Source organism: Canis aureus, chromosome 17, assembly GCF_053574225.1.
Source record: "Canis aureus isolate CA01 chromosome 17, VMU_Caureus_v.1.0, whole genome shotgun sequence".
NCBI classification, from domain to species: domain Eukaryota; kingdom Metazoa; phylum Chordata; class Mammalia; order Carnivora; family Canidae; genus Canis; species Canis aureus.
Window position 1 is genome coordinate 13,309,209 of NC_135627.1, and position 24,307 is coordinate 13,333,515.

At 41.0% G+C, this 24,307-nt stretch overlaps 1 long non-coding RNA gene and 1 pseudogene across 1 annotated transcript in view; one reads left to right on the top strand and one right to left on the bottom strand.

Moving 5' to 3' along the window:
• The window catches only part of LOC144287799 (uncharacterized), an 84,735-nt gene that overhangs the window by 10,450 nt on the left and 49,978 nt on the right, over positions 1-24,307 (top strand). The gene's annotated exons all lie outside the window — the stretch shown is intronic.
• On the bottom strand, positions 15,331-16,556 carry LOC144287443 (glyceraldehyde-3-phosphate dehydrogenase pseudogene; annotated as a pseudogene).

Sequence of the window (24,307 nt, forward strand, 5' to 3'; positions counted from 1 at the left end):
TTAAAAAAGGAAAGAAAAAGACAGAAAAGAAAGAAAATATTTGGCAGAGAATCTTGTACTTGTTTTCTAGGGCTGCCATCGCAGAGTACCACTGACAGTGCAGACTGGGTGCCTCAAATGACAGAAATGTATCATCTTATAGTTCTGGAAACTAGAAATCCAAGATCAGAAAAAGTAGAATTCCTCTATTTGAGAAAGCTGATGGAGCAAAAGAAAAGCTTCAGGAGTTACTTTTCTTAGTTATCAGGAAATTCAGGCATTCAGGGATAGTAGTTCTTTATCCCAGTTTCTTGGAATCTGCAGAGTGTGCTGCAAATGGTCGTTCCTGCTCCTGCACAGTATAACATTGTTCTCTCGATCTCTTCACCTACTATCTTTGACATAGATATTATTTACTGAAATGAAACAGCACTGTTGTAAGCACTTTCCGTGTGTTAACCCTTTGACTCAACACAAAACCCAGTGAAATAGGAGCCAATATTCCCAGTTTACAGATGAGGACACAAAGGCATCAAGAAGGTGACTTTCTCCTTGTGTCAGAGCTAATTACCTTCAAGTTAGGCTGTGAACACAGGTAGTCTCTTTCCAGAGCCTGTGTTCCTACGTGCTCTGCTGTAGTATCTCTTAGATAATGAATACCACAATCGTTATAACAAGGTTTCACCTAAATGTCAGCAAGGTCCTTTTTGCAGTTTCTTGGCATATGGTATGAATCTTCTTTCCAGCTTTATTGAGATATAACTGGTATATAATGTTGGATAAGCTTAAGGTGTGCAGCTTGATGATTTGATAGACACAACATATCGTGAAGTGATTACCATAGTAAGGTTAGTTAATGGATCCATCAGCTCACATGGTTAACATTTTATTTCTTGTGGTTAAAACATTTAAGATCTGCTCCTGGCAAGCTTCAAGTATACAATATGGTATTGTTAACTGTAGTCACCATGCTGTACATTATTACATCCCTGGAAGTCATTCATTTTTTTAATAAATTAATTTTTATTGGTGTTCAATTTACCAACATACAGAATAACACCCAGTGCTCATTCCGTCAAGTGTCCCCCTCAGTGCCCGTCACCCACTCACCCCCACCACCCGCCCTCCTCCCCTTCCACCACCCCTAGTTCGTTTCCCAGAGTTAGCAGTCTTTATGTTCTGTCTCCCTTTCTGATATTTTCCACACATTTCTTCTCCCTTCCCTTATATTCCCTTTCACTATTATTTATATTCCCCAAATGAATGAGAACATACACTGTTTAACCTCCTCCGATTGACTTACTTCACTCAGCATAATACCCTCCAGTTCCATCCACGTTGAAGCAAATGGTGGGTATTTGTCGTTTCTAATGGCTGAGTAATATTCCATTGTGTACATAAACCACATCTTCTTTATCCATTCATCTTTCGATGGACACTGAGGCTCCTTCCACAGTTTGGCTATTGTGGACATTGCTGCTAGAAACATCGGGGTGCAGGTGTCCCGGGGTTTCATTGCATCTGAATCTTTGGGGTAAATCCCCAATAGTGCAATTGCTGGGTCATAGGGTAGCTCTATTTTTAACTCTTTGAGGAACCTCCACACAGTTTTCCAGAGTGGCTGCACCAGTTCACATTCCCACCAACAGTGCAGGAGGGTTCCCTTTTCTCCGCATCCTCTCCAACATTTGTGGTTTCCTGCCTTGTTAATTTTCCCCATTCTCACTGGTGTGAGGTGGTATCTCATTGTGGTTTTGATTTGTATTTCCCTGATGGCAAGTGATGCAGAGCATTTTCTCATGTGCATGTTGGCCATGTCTATGTCTTCCTCTGTGAGATTTCTCTTCATGTCTTTTGCCCATTTCATGATTGGATTGTTTGTTTCTTTGGTGTTGAGTTTAATAAGTTCTTTACAGATCTTGGAAACTAGCCCTTTATCTGATACGTCATTTGCAAATATTTTCTCCCATTCTGTAGGTTGTCTTTTAGTTTTGTTGACTGTATCCTTTGCTGTACAAAAGCTTCTTATCTTGATGAAGTCCCAATAGTTCATTTTTTGCTTTTGTTTCTTTTGCCTTTGTGGATGTATCTTGCAAGAAGTTACTGTGGCTGAGTTCAAAAAGGGTGTTGCCTGTGTTCTCCTCTAGGATTTTGATGGAATCTTGTCTCACATTTAGATCTTTCATCCATTTTGAGTTTATCTTTGTGTATGGTGCAAGAGAGTGGTCTAGTTTCATTCTTCTGCATGTGGATGTCCAATTTTCCCAGCGCCATTTATTGAAGAGACTGTCTTTCTTCCAATGGATAGTCTTTCCTCCTTTATCGAATATTAGTTGACTATAAAATTGAGGGTCCACTTCTGGGTTCTCTATTCTGTTCCATTGATCTATGTGTCTGTTTTTGTGCCAGTAGCACACTGTCTTGATGACCACAGCTTTGTAGTACAACCTGAAATCTGGCATTGTGATGCCCCCAGATATGGTTTTCTTTTTTAAAATTCCCCTGGCTATTCGGGGTCTTTTCTGATTCCACACAAATCTTAAAATAATTTGTTCTAACTCTCTGAAGACAGTCCATGGTATTTTGATAGGGATTGCATTAAACGTGTAAATTGCCCTGGGTAACATTGACATTTTCACAATATTAATTCTGCCAATCCATGAGCATGGAATATTTTTCCATCTCTTTGTGTCTTCCTCAATTTCTTTCAGAAGTGTTCTATAGTTTTTAGGGTAGAGATCCTTTACCTCTTTGGTGAGGTTTATTCCTAGGTATCTTATGCTTTTGGGTGCAATTGTAAATGGGATTGACTCCTTAATTTCTCTTTCTTCAGTCTCATTGTTAGTGTATAGAAATGCCATTGATTTCTGGGCATTGATTTTGTATCCTGCCACACTACCAAATTGCTGTATGAGTTCTAGCAATCTTGGGGTGGAGGCTTTTGGGTTTTCTATGTAGAGTATCATGTCATTGGCGAAGAGGGAGAGTTTGACTTCTTCTTTGCCAATTTGAATGCCTTTAATGTCTTTTTGTTGTCTGATTGCTGAGGCTAGGACTTCCAGTACTATGTTGAATAGCAGTGGTGAGAGTGGACATCCCTGTCTTGTTCCTGATCTTAGGGGAAAGGCTCCCAGTGCTTCCCCATTGAGAATGATATTTGCTGTGAGCTTTTCGTAGATGGCTTTTAAGATGTCGAGGAATGTTCCCTCTATCCCTACACTCTGAAGAGTTTTGATCAGGAATGGATGCTGTATTTTGTCAAATGCTTTCTCTGCATCTAATGAGAGGATCATATGGTTCTTGGTTTTTCTCTTGCTGATATGATGAATCACATGGATTGTTTTACGAGTGTTGAACCAGCCTCGTGTCCCGGGGATAAATCCTACTTGGTCATGGTGAATAATTTTCTTAATGTGCTGTTGGATCCTATTGGCTAGTATCTTGTTGAGAATTTTTGCATCCATGTTCATCAGGGATATTGGTCTGTAATTCTCCTTTTTGGTGGGGTCTTTGTCTGGTTTTGGAATTAAGGTGATGCTGGCCTCATAGAACGAATTTCGAAGTACTCCATCTCTTTCTATCTTTCCAAACAGCTTTAGGAGAATAGGTATGGTTTCTTCTTTAAACGTTTGATAGAATTCCCCTGGGAAGCCATCTGGCCCTGGACTCTTGTGTCTTGGGAGGTTTTTGATGACTGCTTCAATATCCTCCCTGGTTATTGGCCTGTTCAGGTTTTCTATTTCTTCCTGTTCCAGTTTTGGTAGTTTGTGGCTTTCCAGGAATGCGTCCATTTCTTCTAGATTGCCTAATTTATTGGCGTATAAGCTGTTCATAATATGCTTTTAAAATCGTTTGTATTTCCTTGGTGTTGGTAGTGATCTCTCCTTTCTCATTCATGATTTTATTAATTTGAGTCCTCTCTCTCTTCTTTTTAATACGGTTGGCTAATGGTTTATCTATCTTATTAATTCTTTCAAAGAACCAACTCCTGGTTCTGTTGATCTGTTCCACAGTTCTTCTGGTCTCGATTTTGTTGAGTTCTGCTCGAATTTTAATTAACTCTCCTCTTCTGCTGGGCGTAGGGTCCATCTGCTGTTTTTTCTCTAGCTTCTTTATGTGTAAGGTTAGCTTTTGTATTTGAGTTCTTTCCAGTTTTTGGATGGATGCTTGTATTGCGATGTATTTCCCCCTTAGGACTGCTTTTGCTGCATCCCAAAGATTTTGAACGGTTGTATCTTCATTCTCATTAGTTTCCATGAATCTTTTTAATTATTCCTTAATTTCCTGGTTGACCCTTTCATCTTTTAGCAGGATGGATGGTCCTTAACCTCCACGTGTTTGAGGTCCTTCCAAACTTCTTGTTGTGATTTAGTTCTAATTTCAAGGCATTATGGTCTGAGAATATGCAGGGGATGATCCCAATCTTTTGGTATCAGTTCAGACCCGATTTGTGACCCAGTATGTGGTCTATTCTGGAGAAAGTTCCATGTGCACTTGAGAAGAATGTGTATTCAGTTGAGTTTGGATGTAAAGTTCTGTAGATATCTGTGAAATCCATCTGGTCCAGTGTATCATTTAAAGCTCTCGTTTCTTTGGAGATGTTGTGCTTAGAAGACCTATTGAGGGTAGAAAGAGCTAGATTGAAGTCACCAAGTATAAGTGTATTATTATCTAAGTATTTCTTCACTTTGGTTATTAATTGGTTTAAATATTTGGCAGCTCCCACATTCGGGGCATATATATTGAGGATTGTTAAGTCCTCTTGTTGGATAAATCCTTCAAGTATGAGATAGTGTCCCTCTTCATCTCTCACTACAGTCTTCGGGGTAAATTTTAGTTTATCTGATATAAGGATGGTTACCCCTGCTTTCTTTTGAGGACCATTTGAATGGTAAATGGTTCTCCAACCTTTTATTTTCAGGTTGTAGGTGTCCTAAAATGAGTCTCTTGTAGACAGCAAATAGATGGGTCCTGCTTTTTTATCCAGTCTGAAACCCTGTGCCTTTTGATGGGGTCATTAAGCCCGTTCACGTTCAGAGTTACTATTGACAGATATGAGTTTAGTGTCATCATGATATCTATTCAGTCCTTGTTTTTGTCGATTGTTCCACTGAACTTCTTCTTAAAGGGGAATTTTAAGAGTCCCCCTTAAAATTTCTTGCAGAGCTGGTTTGGAGGTCACATATTCTTTTAGTTGCTGCCTGTCTTGGAAGCTCTTTATCTCTCCTTCCATTTTGAATGAGAGCCTTGCTGGATAAAGTATTCTTGGTTGCATGTTCTTCTCATTTAGGACCCTGAATATATCCTGCCAGCCCTTTCTGGCCTGCCAGGTCTCTGTGGAGAGGTCTGCTGTTACCCTAATATTCCTCCCCATAAAAGTCAGGGATTTCTTGTCTCTTGCTGCTTTAAGGATCTTCTCTTTATCTTTGGAATTTGCAAGCTTCACTATTAAATGTCGAGGTGATGAACGGTTTTTATTGATTTTAGGGGGGATCTCTCTATTTCCTGGATCTGAATGCCTGTTTCCCTTCCCAGATTAGGAAAGTTTTCAGCTAGGATTTGTTCAAATACATATTCTGGCCCTCTGTCCCTTTCGGCGCCCTCAGGAACACCAATTAAACGTAGGTTTTTCTTCCTCAGGCCGTCGTTTATTTCCCTTAATCTGTCTTCATGGTCTTTTAAATGTCTGTCTCTTTTTTCCTCAGTTTCCCTCTTTGCCATCAACTTGTCTTCTATGTCACTCACTTGTTCTTCCACCTCGTTAACCCTCGTCGTTAGGACTTCTAGCTTGGATTGCATCTCTTTCAATTGATTTTTAATTTCTGCCTGATTGGATCTAAATTCTGCAATCATGAAGTCTCTTGAGTCCTTTATGCTTTTTTCTAGAGCCACCAGTAGCTGTATATTAGTGCTTCTGAATTGGCTTTCTGACATTGAATTGTAATCCAGATTTTATAACTCTGTGGGAGAGAGGACTGTTTCTGATTCTTTCTTTTGAGGTGAGGTTTTCCTTCTAGTCATTTTGCTCAGTGCAGAGTGGCCAAAAACAAGTTGTATTGGGAAAAGGAGAAAAAGAGAGAGAGAAGGAAAGAAAAGAGAAAAAGAAAAAAAAAAGGAAGAAAAAAGGAAGAAAGAAGAAAAAGAGAAAGAAAAAGAAAGGTGAAAAAAAGGGTGGGGGAAGCAATCAGAAATCAAAAAGAAAAAAAAAAGAAAAAAAAACACGGGGGAGTATCTTCTGATTCTGTATACTTTAAGTCCCTTGACTTCCCCTGGACCTTGTCCGTCTAGCTGGTCTTCTGGGGGAGGGGCCTGTTGTGCTGATTTTCAGGTGTGAGCACTTGGGGGAGCTGCTCTGCCCCTGCCTGGAGCAGGGCTCAGTGGGGTTGTTCACCCCGTGAGGCTCCTGGAGGAACAACCGCAGTGGTGGGGCCAGCTCTGCAGCCCTGGAGTCAGCCCCCGCAGTAACTCTCCGTCCGCAGGGCCTGGAGGCTCCGGGGCGGGGCCGCTGATCTGCTCAGCTCCCGGGCAGGAGCGTCCTCGCTGTCCTGGGCCCTCCCGGCCTCTGCCTGTCCCGGGGGAGGCCGGATCCTGGGCTGTGTCCCGGCGCCCTGTGCTCCGGGGCCTGCGCTGTTGGATTCGCGCTCCCGTTGGCGCAGCCCCCTCCGCGGAGCCGCCCCCGAGCCCCCCCGAGCTGCTCCGGGTCCCGCCGTGCGCGCTGCAGCCCTTAGGGAGCTCGGCCGCGGGGTGTGGGGCTCTCCCGGGGCGCAGGTGTCTGTTAGTGTCCTGGGTCCTGCTCTAACTCCCCGCGAGCCCCTTTCCGCCCGGGAAGGTCGGTGCAGCTCCTGCTTCTCAGGACGGGGCTCTCCTGTCCTGGGGACACTCGCCCCGGCCTCAGCCCGGCTCCTCGTGGGGCCCCTCCCTCTTGGAGGCCTTTTGTTTCTTTATTTCTTTTTTCCGTCTTCCTACCTTGATAGAAGCACGAACTCTTCTCACTGGAGCATTCCAGCTGTTCTCTCTTTAAATCTCAGGCCGAATTCGTAGATTTTCAGGATGATTTGAAGGTTATCTAGGTAATTTGGTGGGGACAGGTGACCTGGGGACCCTACTCTTCTGCCATCTTGCCCCTCCCTCAAGTTATTCATCTTGTAACTGGAAGTTCATATCCTTTGATTGACATCTCATTCCCTCTACCTCTCAGCCCCCTGGCACCACCTTTGTACTTTCTGTGTATTTGACTGTTAAAAATTCCACATGTAAGTGAGATCGTACAGTATTTGTCTTTCTTGAATGAGTGTTATTTATCCTTTATTCCCCTTCTAATATCCCTATTCTTCTTTTGACTTATTGTTTGCAAGGCAGACGTATTTGGGAACCACAAAGTTAAAAATGATAATATTCATCTAGAAATTGTATAAACCAGTCATGTTAGCCAGTGGTTGGCATTTTTCTGTTGCTAGATTGATAAACAGTCCCAAAGACACAATTTTCTTGAAGAGAACACACAATTTTCTTTTTTAAAAATCTTAAAATTTATTTATCTATGTTTAAATGGGGCTCCATGCCCAGTGTAGAGCCCAATACAGGGCTTGAACTCACAACTGTGAGATCGAGACCTGAGCTGAGATCAAGAGTCAGATGCTTAACTAACTGAGCACCCAGGCACCTGAAGAATATACAATTTTCAACAATGCTGCAGTATTTCACTTGATCTGAGGTGAGGCCATCTCTGGACACACACAGCAATGTGAGCACAGAGTCATCAATACGATTTGCTTCAATCTCTGAATTCTGATATAATCCTGAATTTGGGAAAAAAAATGCTGCCTCTAATTTTATCTTTGGGAAGCGAGATGTTTTTTGCAGGTCATAGCCAGACTTTGGTAGTATTGAGTCAAGATTTATTGAAAGTTAAACTGAGAATGCCTTCTGGAGACAGAGACTGTAAGGTCAGGGACTTGATCCTTCCCTACTTCCCTGTTGCTGTTTCACAAGTGCTGGTAATACACACAGATTGCCCAGGGCTGAGATAGAACAGTTTCTATTCGTGGCAGAGCAAGCAGCTTGAGCATCAGCACATTTGCTTTGGTTCTCTTTGCCTGTAAGTCCTGGGGTCAATGTGGTGTGGCTCAGATGAATATTTTCCATGCAATGGGTGTCAGATGCAGCTGAGAAGCACAGAGCATAGGGAACCCACTACTCTTTTTTTTTTTTTTTTTTTTTACAAAAGGATTATATTTACTTATTTGAGAGAGAGAGAGTGGGGGGAGAAGTATGGGGGGGAGAGAATCTCAAGCAGACTTAGCACTGAGTGTGGAGCTGGATATGGCCGCTTGATACCCTGACCCTGAGATCATTACCTGAGCCAAAATCAAGAGTTGGATGCTTAACCAAGTGAGCCACTCGAGCATCCTTCCCCCTTAAACAAATATTTTATTTATTAACTTACTATTCTTAGAGGAAGCAGCAACCAAGCCTGCTCGTTGTCCCCAGGGAGATATTACCTCATCTCTCAAGGTTAATAGCTGAATAGACCATCCTGCCCCAGAGAAAGATCAGACAATGATGAAAAAACTTTCAGTAAAGGCTGAATGTGTGCAAAGCAACTGTTTGTGGAGACTGGAAAAACTGAGAGGAAGCTCCTCTGGTAATCTGGGTAAGTGGCAGGTGGCGTTATGTAGCGGTGCCACAATTTGTGAAACTGTTGTCTATGATAACTTGGAAGATGGGACACACTGCTAATAAACTTTTGGATTTGGCTAAAGAAATCACCAGGCAGGATGTTGAAGTGTCAGTTTGTTGGTCCTAAATGCATATGATAAGGTATAAGAAGACACAGATGAAGTCAAATTGCAACTATTTAGTTTGCAAGCATAATTTAGAGAAAATATAAAAGATCCAACAGCTGCTGGCCTGGAAAATAAACTCATTTATTTCCCCCACTGTCCATAGGCAATTAAAGATTCTCAAAATGAAATGAGGACTGGGGCCAAGGTCCAAATTAAGTGTGTGGCTGTAATGTCATACTCTGAAGGCAGTGCCAGATAGACTCAGTAGACAGCATTGTCCCACTACTGCCTGACTTAGGACCCCACATAGAAAGAGACTTGTCTCTCAAGGAATTATAAATGTGACTTTTGCCCCATTGAGTAGACCTGTATCAGAATCACAGGAAATCCACAACATTTTAAAGAGAATGTTGCTGGCAGAAACATTGCCAGTTTAGTCTAAAGGGGACAGAGAATGAATTCTCTTTTCCATCAAAAATGGCCCATTTTGTAGCTGAGTAGCTTTTTCAGTAGGCATCAGACTGAAAAAGCTACTCAGCTACAAAATGGGCCATTTTTGATGGAAAAGAGAATTCATTTCAGATGGCCAAGCCAAGACAGCAGGGTGTAGAACTAAGAGTCTCTGAGAGAAATGGACTGGATGCTTCTATACCCAGGGAGCAGCAATGGACCCTAATCAAGAAATATTCCCTACTTCTTGTGCCTGTATTTCAGAATGGCCATGGAACAATGACTTCGATGCCTCTCCCAATTTCTCCTCCTGATTCAGAGTATCTACTATGGTTATTCTGCTTTACTAATATTTTTGGGCTGTGTATGGGGGGGGGGCAGAAACTTGCTTTTTAAATTGATGTAGTTATCAGACTGAGAGAAGCTGCACCTGAGGATAAGTACCCAGGAAGCCTCATTTGGACCTGATACAGATGGTGAGATCTTGGTGAGGATGATGCCACAGTTGGATGAGACATGTGGAGTTCCTGGGGTGGGATGAATGTGTTTTGCATAGGGGAGGAAACTAAATAATGCATTCAGGTAGAAGATGATAGTAGCTTGGAAAAATGGGCGTAATATTTTACTGGCCTTCCCATGAAGAAGTGGGGTTTATTGTTCTGCTCTTGAATGGAGATTGGCCTCATCATGGACTTTGACTTATGTGATGCAGCAGAAGTGAGGGCATATGGCTTCCTAGCCTAGGGCCTGGGAGATATTACAGCTTCAGCTCTTGTCTTTTTGGAATGTTGCCTTATGTGAAAAGCCCAAGTTTGCCTGCTGAAGATTTATGGCTCAGCCAAGACCTAAGTGAGGACATTTTATCCCATCTGACCCGAGTAGGGCCACTGAATAACTACAGCCACATGAATGACCCTTGCAAAAAACCTGATTGGCCTAGCCTTTGAAATTACAGGCCTACAGTATCATGAATGATAGCCAGATAGTTGTTTTAAGCCATTGCATTCTGGTATAGTTTGTTACAGTCCCAAAGTAATTGATATATAAGTTCTTGATGCAAATTCACCACGGGCATAAGATCTTTCCAGAAGAGCCTTGTACTTGATACAACTACTTTGGAATACTGAAGTTGTGTCTACTAAAAGCTGGGCATATATAGCTTATTATTCAGCAGCTCTGCTCTCGGGTATACACAACAGAGATGTGCATATATATTCACCAAAAGACATGTAAAATAACGTATATTGGCAGCATCTTTGTACTCCCAAACTGGTAACATCCAAGTTCGCATCAATGCATAAATCAGTTGTGATATATTTACACAACAGAACGCTATACAGAAAGAAAATGAAAAAACTAGTTCTATAAACAAACACACGGATAAATGGATAAATCTCAAACATAATGCTAAGTGAAAAAGCTCAACCCAAAGCACATTGTATGATCAGCAGTTTAGGATATTGGAGACCTCTGTGGTGAAAGAGACAGTACTGGCTGGAAAGTGGCCCATGCAGGGCTTCTGGGGGCCAGACATGCTGTTTCTTGATATGGGTGGGAATAACAAATATGTGTTCATTTTGTGATGATTCATCGAGCTGTAAACTTATGACTTAGTGCACTTATCTGTGTGTATAATTCAGTAAGAACAGTTTCTTTTGTTTAAAAAAAAGGATCTCAGATTGATAAAGGAATTGGAGAAAGGGAGAAATTATTATTTTCTTATGTAAAACCTAGGACTTCTTGATTCATACATTTCAATGTCTTCAGGGGAGAATCTGGTTTTGTTTTGTCAAATATTCTCTGTGATAGTTATGATCACTCTTTCATGAGTGTTTTCTCTCTATATCTAAATCCTGTGTTTATCTTGAAATGTTTATCAAGTACGATTAACATCCTTTATATAAAATCTGACCTAGAGTAATCAACAGCATTACACATCTTGTAAGGTTACTGACCACAAAGGTGAAGCAAGAATCTTTGGCATTTTTGGGGGGCAAAAGGAGGGAGAACTTGAGCTCCCGAGACGGGGAAAGATCAGGCTGGCCTCTGATTGTTCTATATCCTATGTATATATAAAGTTTATATATGTTATGCATCTCAGGAGAAGAAAACATGTTTTCCATGGATGATGTATAAAATTGTCTTGTGGCCAGTATAGAAGTACTGCGAGGAAGGAGGAAAGAGGAGGTCTAGCAACAGGCTGGGGTCTGATTATGAAACACAGGGCATATGCAAGCAAGGTTTTGCACTTTATGCAATAATTAAAAAAAATCCCTCTGTGTTTTATAAAGAAAATGAGATATCTGTGTTTAAAATGGCACAGTAGGAAAGTTTTCCGCCAGTCTCCTCTCTAAAAATATCTGAAAATAAAAATAAACAGAGAAAAAAACCCTCCATGTTTGAATAGATGAGGAGACAGCTGTAATGCTGAAGCACAAGATGTGAGATAGGATGGCCAGATTCAGGGAAGGTAAAATACGGGCTTGGGTGTCAAGAGATGGGGCACCCAGAGCACAAAGCTCCCAGAATGTTAGCAGGGCAAAACCAACTACGGTTAATTTGGAACAAAGGGAAACACACAGACCCACCATATTTGCCAGAAGCAGTTTGCCCATAAGTAGGAGTAGAGCGAGACTCTATTATGAGTAGCACAGAAGCTACCAGTCTGGATTGCGGAAAAGTAGACACCAAAAAATCCAACCCCAAACAGAAAACAAATGACAACAAAACAAAAAACAAGCAAAACACCTCACTTGCATGAAATCCTGTGTCAGAGGACCCTAACTGTAAACCAGATACTCTAGAAATTTCATCCCTCTTTTATGAAATTTCTGTAATTGGTGTAAGAGGAACTGATTATCTAACAATGACTAATACCAAACATCAGTAATCTGTAATTTGCAACCTATAACAAATTGTAACCGTATAATCATAATTATACAAGGATCCTGAAAGAAGAGTGAGGAACGAGGGCAACCAATTGGGAGACGAAAAAGTACTCATCAGAAAAGTATTACCTCAGAGTAGTTGAAGATTGTGGCCAAACATGAGCACCATTATATAACTAAAAATCACAGCGAATTCATGCTCCATTCGATGGTGTCTATTAAACAAGAGCTCAGAGAAGAAATATACAAAATTCAGGAAAAATATAGCAGGGCAACAGAAGGAGATGAAACAAACTAACAGATTTCAGAGAAGAAGAGGAAAATAAATTTTTACTATTATAGAAATAAAAGCTTCATTAAAGTAGCTCAAAGGAGCATATGGATAACACTGAGAAAAGCAAACAAAATGTAATACAAATGAGCAAACTAACAAAGGCTTAGAAAGAAACTGAGAGCAATGGGAAGACAAAGCATCCTAACATAATGCATAAGTGGTTATGTAAAAAAGAGAATTGAATTCAGGAGACTGGAAAAATATTTATTAAATATTTTATTTATTTATTTGAGAGAGAGAGAAAAAATGAACAGGGGAAGGAGGAGCAGAGGGAGAGGGAGAAGCAGACTCCCTGCTGAGCAGGGAGCCTGCCGTGGGGCTCGATCCCAGGACCCCGGGGATCATGACCTGAGCGGAAGGCAGATGCTTAACCAACTGGGCCACCCAGGTGACTCTGGAAAAATATTTAAAGGTATGTTTAGAAACATTTCCAAGAGTAAAAGAGGATTTGAATATTCAGTTGTCCCAGAAAAGAAACAAACATTCCAGGTATTTATTTAGTAGTAGTAAAAGAAGACTTGACTCTGTGGTTTGAAAAGACCTGTTTATCTAAAATTATTTGACATAGACTAATCAACAGCAATACACACCCTGGTAGGGTTACTGGTCTGCAAAGATGAAGCAAGAATCTTTGGCATGTTTTGGGTGAGGGATGGGAGGACTTACGCCACCTGTAAAGGAGAAAAGATCAGAATGGCCTCTGTTCTGCAGAACATTTGGTGTTAGAAGACAATGGAGCTTTGTTCACAAAAGCCCTAGAGAAAGAGTGACTCAAGCATTTTTTTCCTAGTCACAATTTTTAAGTATATGAACAACATACAAATCTTTTGAATAATCAAGAATATAGGAACTCTAGCTTCGGTGAACTTTTCTTGAAGAAACTACTATAGAACAAACCTCAGCCCAATGAAAGCTCAATGGAAAAATAGTGTGAATGTGAATCCTACTCAGAGGATTAAGACTAATACAGAACTCATGTAATGATTGAAGAGTGAAAAATACATACTATAAACTCTGACAGTGTAGAAATGACACAACTATCAAAATTTGGGAGGATGAGTAGTAAGAAGATTGGAGGTAATCTCAATACTGTAATTGCAACGCTTGATGTTAGAGGTACAAGAAATCAGTGAAATCTAACATGTCAACACATGTAAAATATATTTAAAGAATGTAAGGATAAACAGCAAGAACAATTTTCAATTAACAAAAATAAGGCAATGGTGGCGATGTGGAAGAAAAAAGAAGTATATTTTATTATTGCTTACAATAGGAGTAACTGACACTATCTATTAAAATTTCTTTTTGAGATTTTATTTACTTATTTGAGAGAAAGACAGAGAGAGAAAGAGAGAGAGCACGAGCAGGAGGGGGGGCAGAGGGAGAGGGATACGCAGGCTCCCCGCTGAGCAAGAAGCTCAATGTGGGGCTTGATCCCAGGACCCTGAGATCATGACCTGAGCCAAAGGCAGATGTTTAACTGACTGAGCCACCCAGGCACCCTGATTGACACTGTCTAAAAACAAATGATTGAATAAACTGTATGGAATTATAGCTATAAAGAATTCTATAACAATAATTACCTCTAGGAGTAAGAAATGAGTGTTGGGAGATGGCAGAAGGAGACATTTTTTTACTGTACACTCTTTTATATCTTTTGAATTTTGTGCTATTTTCATTTCTTAGCTAATAAAAAAGAATAGAAAAATACAAAATAATTAGAAAAGCAAAATTATAGTTATGAATGTGCCCATTAGAACAAAAACATGACATTTTCCAACTATTAAAAAAACATACTAAAACTAAAGAAATAGGGGATCCCTGGGTGGCGCAGTGGTTTGGCGCCTGCCTTTGGCCCAGGGCGCGATCCTGGAGACCTGGGATCGAATCCCACATCAGGCTCCCGGTGCATGGAGCCTGCTTCTCCCTCTGCCTGTGTCTCTGCCTCTCTCTCTCTCTCTCTGTGACTATCATAAATAAATTAAATTAAAAAAAAAATAAAACTAAAGAAATAGCCCATAGTATAAGGGTATTTTTAAAGGCAATGAAAATATTAGTAATATAACAAAATAGGCAGACAGAACCAAGACCACACATACCGTTCATATTCATAAATGTAGGTGAGTTAGCTTCACCTAATAACAACAATAAGAAGACTCTGATTGAATGACTACACAAAACCTGACTACCTGCATCTGAAGAAAACATACCTAAAACAAAGTGAAGGAGAATATTGGGAATATAACAATGGACAATTGCATCAACCTAACATCAGTTGATAAGAGATACACCTGTGTAATAAAAAGCACAAGCTATTTCTATCAAAAGGTAAGAAAACAATATATATGTAAATATTTTAGAGGCATAGCTGCCTATTTTACATTTTGGGTTTTTGTTCCAGTTGCATATATTACCCATTGTAAAGAACAAACAAATAACTTACTCTTCTTAAAAACCTTTTAAAAATATTGGGACACCTGGGTGGCTCAGCAGTTGAGCATCTCCCTTTGGCTCAGAGTGTGATCCCAGTATCCTGGATCAGTCCCACATCGGGCTCCCCATGGGGAGCCTGCTTCTCCCTCTACCTGTGTCTCTGCCCCTCTCTCTCTGTGTCTCTCATGAATAAGTAAATGAATCTTAAACAAAAATAAAATTTTTAAAAAATATTTATTTATTTGAGAGACAGGGGGAAAGTGAGAGAGAGAATCTCAATCAGACCCCACACTGAGTGCAGTGCCTGATGTGGGGCTCGATCCCACAGCCCTGAGATCATGACCTGAGCTGAAACCAAGACCTAGCTGCTTAATCGACTGAGCCACCCTGCAGATAACTTTTATTTTATTTTATTTTATTTTATTTTATTTTATTTTATTTTATTTTATTTTATTTTATTTTTGGCTGGGTACAGTATACTTTATTGATGGTACATGACAAGGTAGGGCTCCCCAAGCCCCTCCCCTTCCTCGGGGTCTAGGATGTAAATTGGAGGTCAGGAGATTCTCAGTGTGTTGGGGGATTAAGTTGGGGCAGGGACTCCCCAGCAGCTGAGGTCCTCTCTCTTCCTCTTGTTCTTGCTGGGGCTGGTGGTCCAGGAGGCTTTTACTCCTTGAAGGCCATGTGGACCATGAGGTCCACCACCCGGTTGCTGTACCCGAATTCATTGTCATACCAGGAAATGAGCTTGACAAAGTGGTCATTGAGGACAATGCCAGCCCCGGCGTTGAAGGTGAAAGAGTGGGTGTCACTGTTGAAGTCACAGGAGACAACCTGGTCCTCAGTGTAGCCCAGGATGCCCTTGAGGGGGCCCTCCCATGCCTGCTTCACTACCTTCTTGATGTCGTCATATTTGGCAGCTTTCTCCAGGCGGCAGGTCAGATCCACAACTGACACATTGGGGGTGGGGACATGGAAGGCCATGCCAGTGAGCTTCCCGTTCAGCTCAGGGATGATCTTGCCCACAGCCTTGGCAGCGCCAGTGGAAGCAGGGATGATGTTCTGGGCAGCCCCTTGGCCATCACGACACAGCTTCCCAGAGGGGCCGTCCACAGTCTTCTGGGTGGCAGTGATGGCATGGGCGGTGGTCATGAGGCCCTCCACGATGCCGAAGTGGTCATGGATGACTTTGGCTAGAGGAGCCAAGCATTGGTGGTGCAGGAGGCATTGCTGACAATCTTGAGGGAGTTGTCATACTTCTCGTGGTTCACGCCCATCACAAACATGGGGGCATCAGCAGAAGGAGCAGAGATGATGACCCCCTTGGTCCCGCCCTTCAAGTGAGCCCCAGCCTTCTCCATGGTGGTGAAGACCCCAGTGGACTCCACAACATACTCAGCACCAGCATCACCCCATTGGATGTTGGCGGGATCTCGCTCCTGGAAGATGGAGATGGACTTCCCGTTGATGACAAGTTTCCCGTTCTCAGCCTTGACTGTGCCGTGGAATTTGCCGTGGGCAGAATCATACTGGAGCATGTACACCATGTAGTTGAGATCAATGAAGGGGTCATTGATGGCGACAATATCCACTTTGCCAGAGTTAAAAGCAGCCCTGGTGACCGACCAGGCGCCCAATACGGCCAAATCTGTTCACTCTGACCTTCACCATCGTGTCTCGGGGACGCGGCTGGCCCTGCACCAGAAGATGCGGCTGTCTGTCGAACGGGGAGGAGCAGAGAGCCAGATAACTTATTTTAAAAAGAAGATAATATTGGTAGCAGTAGGGACTATGGATTTGAGAATATATCTGAGACTTGCCATAGGAGGACTAGTTATACCTAGTTAGATGAGCTTAAATTTGAAAAGATTAATCTAGAGAATAGAGGTAGTAGTAAGAATTGGACCTTGTCCTAATATACTGTAAGATATAATTTAATAATATGGTGTTGTCTTATTTTAAACTTTACTTATTTTGTACTTTTGGATTAAGGTAAAGGAGAATTTGATAAAAGTCTAAGAATCACAAGATGCTTTTTTCCCTGCATTTCCATTATTAGGAAATAAGTATTCATGGCAGAAAACTTGAAAAACGTGCAAAAAAAGAGTTAAAGATCCCTTTAATTCTAAAACTGTAGGATAGCCAGGGTTACTATTTTGCATATGTCCCACCATTTTGCTCTCCCCTTTATACACACATACATGTTTTTTAGAAGGATCATAGTATATACAGTTTTGTGGCTTAAATAAAAATCTTTGTTATATTGTGTATATTTCTCAATGTTAGTATAAAATACTCTTCTACAACATGATGACTACATAGTATTAAAATTTTTTACTGTTGGATATTTGGAATTTTTACAACTTTTTTCACTTATAAATAACATTGGAATGAATTAACTTGGTACATGCAAATATACTCACATCTCTGATTATTTCCTTATTATATAGTTCTGGAAATGGAATTGCTGGGAGAAAGGATATGCATATTTTAAATTTTGATATTTACTGCCAAATTCCCTTCCAAGAAGTTTGTCCCAATGTTATAGCTCTAGCAAAATGCTGTAGTTGTGAGAGTAGAAAAATGCAAAGACCTACTTCTATTTGAGAATTCCCTCACGTTGCATTACCATTCTTTTTCATCTTTGTAAATTTACTTGGTGACAAAAGATGCTTCATTATTATTTTAGTTTGGATATCCTCACTCACAAAAGACCTGGAATTTTTTTATACATTTATTGGTCATTTGCAACTCTTGCTTTGTTAGCTATCCATTCTCTTCAGGCTAATTTGCTTCATTTCATTATGGTGTAAAGAAATATATCTGAGTACTGAATATCAATGACCTTTGCAAGCATCAAAAAGAAATAGCTAGATTCTGTTTAATTATAATCTCAACTAGAAGGGCATAGTGTCCTAAGGAAAACTGCAGAAGTTTGCCATTCATTCAAATATTTTTTTTTTTTTCCTAAAGAGATTCTGAAAATAGCAAACAACAGATGTGATTCCTTTCAGTTTCCATGGACCTAATGGAGACATCCTAAGTCATCTAGGAAAAGGAGAGGCACTAAGGAGGGTGCTGGTCTGCTCTGCACACTGTTTGTATCATGAGTGGGGGGGCCAGGTTGTCTGGATAACTAAATTCAGTCACATCGTGAAAGCAAGAAGCATTAATGCTAGAGCAGCCTTTCATACTCCCCCCATAATAATGTTTGTTGGGTGAATGAAGGCATGAGGACATGCCCCTTTCAAGGATGCAGAAAAAACAACAAAACAAAACAAAACAAAACACGTAGAGTTGCATAGATAGCCAGAGATGACTTGCAGAGAATAATGTCAAAGCAAGGAGCTTAGCAGTGACTTATTGAGTGGATTCGTGTTCTTAGCATCATTTATTCTTACTTTTTTATTATATTATTAAATTTTATTGCAAGTGTTTAACAAATTCTTGATAAATATAGATAGAATGAGTGATAAATATATCTTTCACTACAGTTCTCATAACAATATATTTGAAATTGCTCATTATTATTCTTATTTTACTGATAAAGGAATGATGGCCCTGAGGTGTTAAGAGACTTGGGAGTCAAAGTTTATACAGTTAACATGCCACAGAACCAGGCTTAGAAACTATGACTTCAAATCCAATGAGCTTTTCTTTTTTTTCTTTCTTTTTTTAAAAGATTTTATTTATTTATCCATGAGAGATGCATAGAGAGAGGCAGAGACATAGGCAGAGGGAGAAGCAGGCTCCCTGTGGGGATCCCAATGTGGGACTTGATCCCAGGGCCCCAGGATCATGACCTGAGCCAAAGGCAGACGCTCAACCACTGAGCTAGCCAGGTGTCCCAAGATAAATTTTTAAATGATAGGACAGCACAGTTTCTTTTATACTAGTGCTAATGTGTATATTCCATTTCAACTAACTTCTATCTTAGCAAAGATGGAAAAAAGAAAATGCCCTTAATACTACAATCGTTATTTCCCCCAGGTCACTTTCTTTTCCCTACTAATTATGTTAAACTCAAATTCTGCAGTCTGTTACTATTCTCTACAACCTGGGCTAAGCCTCATACTCCAGTCTTGACCTTCCAATCACCCTAGTGGATATTACGAATGCCTCTCCAAAATCCGCTCTTCTCCCTTAAGTAGCAGCAGTGGGCTGGGGAGATTATTCTTAGTTCATCGGTGTGCCTCACTGCTACAAGAATAAATGAAGCCTCCTGACCAGGGAATGTGTTCATGAACAGGCAAGTGATCCAACTCTGGCCAAAGAGATGCAGGGAGTGTTGCTTTTAGGAAAGTTCTCTAAGATAACTAGTGACAAGCCCCTTACTTTCTCTTGTTGGATGGGAATAAGGGGGTGCATTTTCTGCCTTTTTTCACTAAATATAATATTTTTGAGATCCATCCATGTTGTTGTGTATATCAGTAGTTCATTTCTTTTTATTGCTGACTAGTATTCCATTGCATGGATGTGCTACATAATTCATTTTTTCCATTTTTATGTTGATGGGTTTTGAGAAGTTTCTAGTTTGAGGCTATTAAGAATAAGGCTACAGTGAACATTCTTGTATACATCTTTTTGTGGATATAGTTTATCTTGGGAAAATTCACAGGAGTGAGACACTGAGCATTATGCTCATTTTTAAGTTCCAGGCTACTGGGTTAAGAAAAAGTAGTAAAACTACTTAGCTTAGAAACTTTACTAGATTGTCCTGAACTCATTTTGGTTTTGTTTTGTTTTGTTTTTTCCCTTGGAGGGGAAAATTAATACTTATCAAAATATCAGAGGATGTCATTACCATGTACCTAATATGCATTCTAGGCAACTTACATCATATATTATTGCCTAACACTGTTATTTGCTAGCTGTTTGACCTTGGACAAATTGCTTAACCTCCCTGGTCTTCAGTTTCCTCATTTAGGGATTAAAAATACTACCTACTTCATCGAGTTTTTGTGAGAATTAAATACATATATAAAGTCCTTGTCACAATGCCTGACCTGTAAAGGAATTAAAAAATATTAACTATTATAATTATCATGATGTAGCATCTTACAACCCATGAGATAGGAATTCATACCATTCATACCCCATTTTTAGAAGCAATAAGCAACTTGTCCTAGTTAACAGAACCAGGAATGGGACTCAGATTTTGAATCTACTTTGGCACCAAAGCCTGAGACCATTCTGTTAGACTATTTCCCCCAAGGTACGTTTTTCATGGAGTACCTCATTTAAATCTTTACTGCAATCTTGTCAGATGACTTCTGTCAATATGAAAAGAACAAGAAATTGTAAAGGAAAGAAAAGAATGAACTAGAAGAAGAAAAGGGTCTGAAATAAAGTCTCAGAGAAACATGGACTACAATCTGGTTATTTATTTTTCCATATAGTAAACAATAGATACTCAGAGGACTTTTCAAGCTGCCATAAGAATATTTGGCAAGTAAAGATAGGGTTTAAGAGGGCTTTTTGTTTTTGTTTATACTTTTCTTTTTTTTTTATAAAGGTTTTATTTATTTACTCATGAGAGACACAGAGAGAGAGGCAGAGACACAGGCAGAGGGAGAAGTAGGTTTAATACAGGGAGCCTGATGCAGGACTCGATCCCAGGACCAGGGGATCAAGACCTGAGTCGAAGGAAGACGCTCAACCAGTGAGCCACCCAGGTGTCCCTGTTTATACTTTTCTAAAATGTAACCAGATATTCCAGTTCTTTTTCTGTTTTTTTTCCCCCTCTTTAGTGTTTTTGTCCCATATTATAATCAGGCAGGATTATAGATAGCACACTCAGATGAGCTTATGGAAATTTTAATAATGGGATTATTTATGAAAGTGTGGATAGAGTTGAAGAGAACCAACAAATACTGAAGGGCTGTGAGGATGGAGTGAGTAGGAAGCCATCATGGCCCCAGTATTGGAAGAGGCAAGGGAAGGTCATGGTTACTAGAATAAGAGTAAATGGTTCTATCTATAGGAAACGTCTGTCCAATGGGAGTTTTTCGGCATTTGATGGAGAGACCCAAGACGTTTCTGATAACCTGCCAGGGTAGCAGGCAGGAAAGTAAATACTCTGATCTCTTTGTGTGGAGGTCTGATTTGTGGTGGGATCACACTCTGAGTGTCACTATTTTTTTTTTTTTTAAGATTTATTTCAGAGACAGAGTGCATGCAATTGCATGAGTGAACAGAGGAAATGAGGGAGAGGGAGAGAGAGAATCTCAAACAGACTCCTCACAGTGTGAGGAGCCTGATGTGGGGCTTGATCTCAGGACCTTGAGATCATGACCTGAGCTGAAATCATGAGTCAGATGCTTAACTGACTGAGCCACCCAGGTGCCCCTCTGAATGTTCCTATTACAAATAGACATTTCCATCCGCATCTTGTAGATGTGGTAATAGACTGTGGGAGCTTTATAGTAACTTGCCCAAGGTCCTAGATCTAGGAAGTGAGGGAGTTGAGATTTAGACCTGGGTTTAGCTCAGGGGTTCTTCATCACCTAGGGAAGGTTTTAAAAAATATTGAAGTCTCTGCCCCATCCTCTGAGATCCTGTTATAATTGGTCTGGCTTGGTGCCCAGGAAGCATATTAAAAGCTCCCTAGGTGATTCTAATGTGCAGTGGGTGTTGGAAAACCCTGGGTTGGTTGAACTCCAATATGTTTTCATTGTAATATGAGCCACTATGGGCACAGAACTAATGACAAAGAAATCACTGATCTGAGGGAATGCACTAATGCTAAGCAAACCATCCCCATAACAGTGAGGCAAGGTGCTGGAGGCAGTCTGGAGGAGTGAGGGGGATACGTCAGAGGAGATCAAGTTGGACATGAACTGTTAGTGTGGTTTTCCTTAGTGCCAGCCATTGCTTCAAGCACTTAACGTATTAACTAATCGAATCCTTATCACCATCCTATGAATAGGTGCTGCTATTACTATTTATAATCAGTTCATCATCAATTAAATTAACATTTTATTAACACATTATGATCTCAGTTTTACAGATAAGGACACTAAGACAAAGAGAAATTAAGTGCCTTGCTCAAGGCCTAGCAGAGGTATAATTGGGCTTGAACCCAAGCAGTTGGACCTAGAGCCCAGCTGTGTCAACACACCATGAAGCTGAGGTGTCAGGGAGAGGAGTGGGAAGACAGAGGCAGAGAAAGTGGTATTACAGGCAGAATAGAATGGAGGAAATGGGGGCTGTTAGATGGTAGAGTGCATTTAGGGGAATCGGTGCTGGTTGGAGCTCGGGGTGTGTGCGGTGAACATGCAACCCATACCGCATTCCCAGGGTGGGGGTGCATTGTACTTGTTATTCTAAAGGCCGTCAGCAGCACTGAGAGAGTGACTTGGTCACACTGGCATTTTAGGGCGAGCCAGAGAAAGGATGGGACCAGAGCCCAGCGGGAAATGGAAGCAGGTAGGGGGAGTCACAGGTGGAGGGAGAAACAGGTTTGGGGCTGGGTTTAGAGGGTGGGGAAAGGTTGAAATAATATTGCAGTAGAGATGCAGTTGAATTGAGGTCTTTGTGGTGTTCATCAAGCATGCCACAGATTATTTATGTTCATAATAAAGCATGACATTTGATAATGAATTCTTTAAATAATTAATACAAACTAGTATACTCCAGAATGGTCTCATAGCTATGGCACTCTTATTAGTTTGGGGGAGACAGACGTGGGATGATGGGCACAGTTGGGAGTTGCAGTTATAAAAAGGAAGAAGGCCAGGAGAGATATGAACATGTCAAAATCTGCAAAATATATGTCCTCTTATTAAAAAATTAGATCTATTTATGCATACACTTCAACATTTTGTATCTGTTTCATTTATCGCCATTGGTGTGGAGGTCTTGAAAAAAGAGAGAAGACATTTAAACATGAAAGTTCAATTTTGGGGTGTAACTTGGTCATCCATATTTATTTTATTTTTCCATAGTCTCAAAGGGGATGAGAAACAGAAGCTCTCCCCCTCACCCTGACAGGAACAGAAAGGTGGAGTTTGAATTTGGGTGGCAGCCTGGGTGTTTATTTTTATTTATTTTTTATTTTTTTTAAGATTTATTTATTTATTTATTCATGATAGACATAGAGAGAGAGAGAGGCAGAGACACAGGCAGAGGGAGAAGCAGGCTCCATGCAGGAAGCCCGACGTGGGACTCGATTCCGGGACTCCAGGATCGCGCCCTGGGCCAAAGGCAGGTGCCAAACCGCTGAGCCACCCAGGGATCCCCCCAGCCTGGGCCTTTAGAAACACATCTCAGGATTCCTTCCTGGAGGAATGTACCTGTTTGTGGATTTAACCACCCCTCTGATCATCACAACAGGAAGCCTGCCAAGGCCAGCTTTGGAGAGGAGGGCGGTTGGGGGGAGGATTCTGTGCTTCACAGGGTGGTCTGTTGAGAGACCCTGGCTTTTAGGAGCCCAGAGGGAGCCCCAGCAACAAAGCAAAGTCCAAACCCTGGACCAGCCCCTCTTCTGGTTTTCTGGCTTCAGGATTCTCACATAATTCTATGAAAAATGGGAGACATCCTCTCCTAACCAGGCTCTCCAGGCTCATTTAGGGAGTGGGCTGGCGGGGACCCAAAATGATCCACTTGACTCAGAAGAAGAGAGAAATGTCAAGTTTCTCATATTTGAGGGTTGAACAGTAAATGTCTCATTTGCCACATAAAAGAGGAGGAAAACCTTTTTTGTTTGCCTGAGACTGAATGGGCGGGGGTGATGGATGGATGCAGGCTCAGAGGTTGAACTCTTAGCATAAAAAAAACGTAAGATCTGGTAGAAATGTGCCAGAGGGGAGCCAAAGGAACGTGAGGGCCCATTTGTCACATCAGCAGAAGGGGCCGTTGTGTCAGCTTGCAGGAGGCTCTGCAAACAAACGTGCCAGTTCCTAGGAAGGAACAGATCCCCCTCCTCCCCACATCCCTCCCTCAGGCACTAAGAGGATGTACCCACTGATTTGCTTTGTGGTGAAAATGTAATTAAATTTGCTTATTTATTTCTAGTCTTCACAACCAGTGAGACAAGTTTTGATGTAGGCCCCCTCGCTGAATGAAATCAATGGATTAAAGGCTTAAATCTTTATTTTGGTTTAAACTTTCTCTCAGCCCACAGGATGTCTCAGTCCTTGGATCTCATCCCAGGGACAGGGAGGAGGTTTTTTTTTTTTTTTCCTTTTAAATTAATTGATCGGATGTAGGTTTAAGGACTGTGTGAACAGACCTCTTCACATAAAATGATGAAAGCGTCATTGACCCTGGCTCTGAGGCTGCTGGAGAGCGTTCACAGGAGAGAGTGCAAAGACCCAAAGCCTCAGAGACCGCATGTGGCTTCTAAGAGGCCTACTTTACCCACCAAAAGGCTGGAAAACATTTTATCTTCCTGAGTCCAAAAAAGATACCTGATTTTACCTGTTCAAGGCAAAATA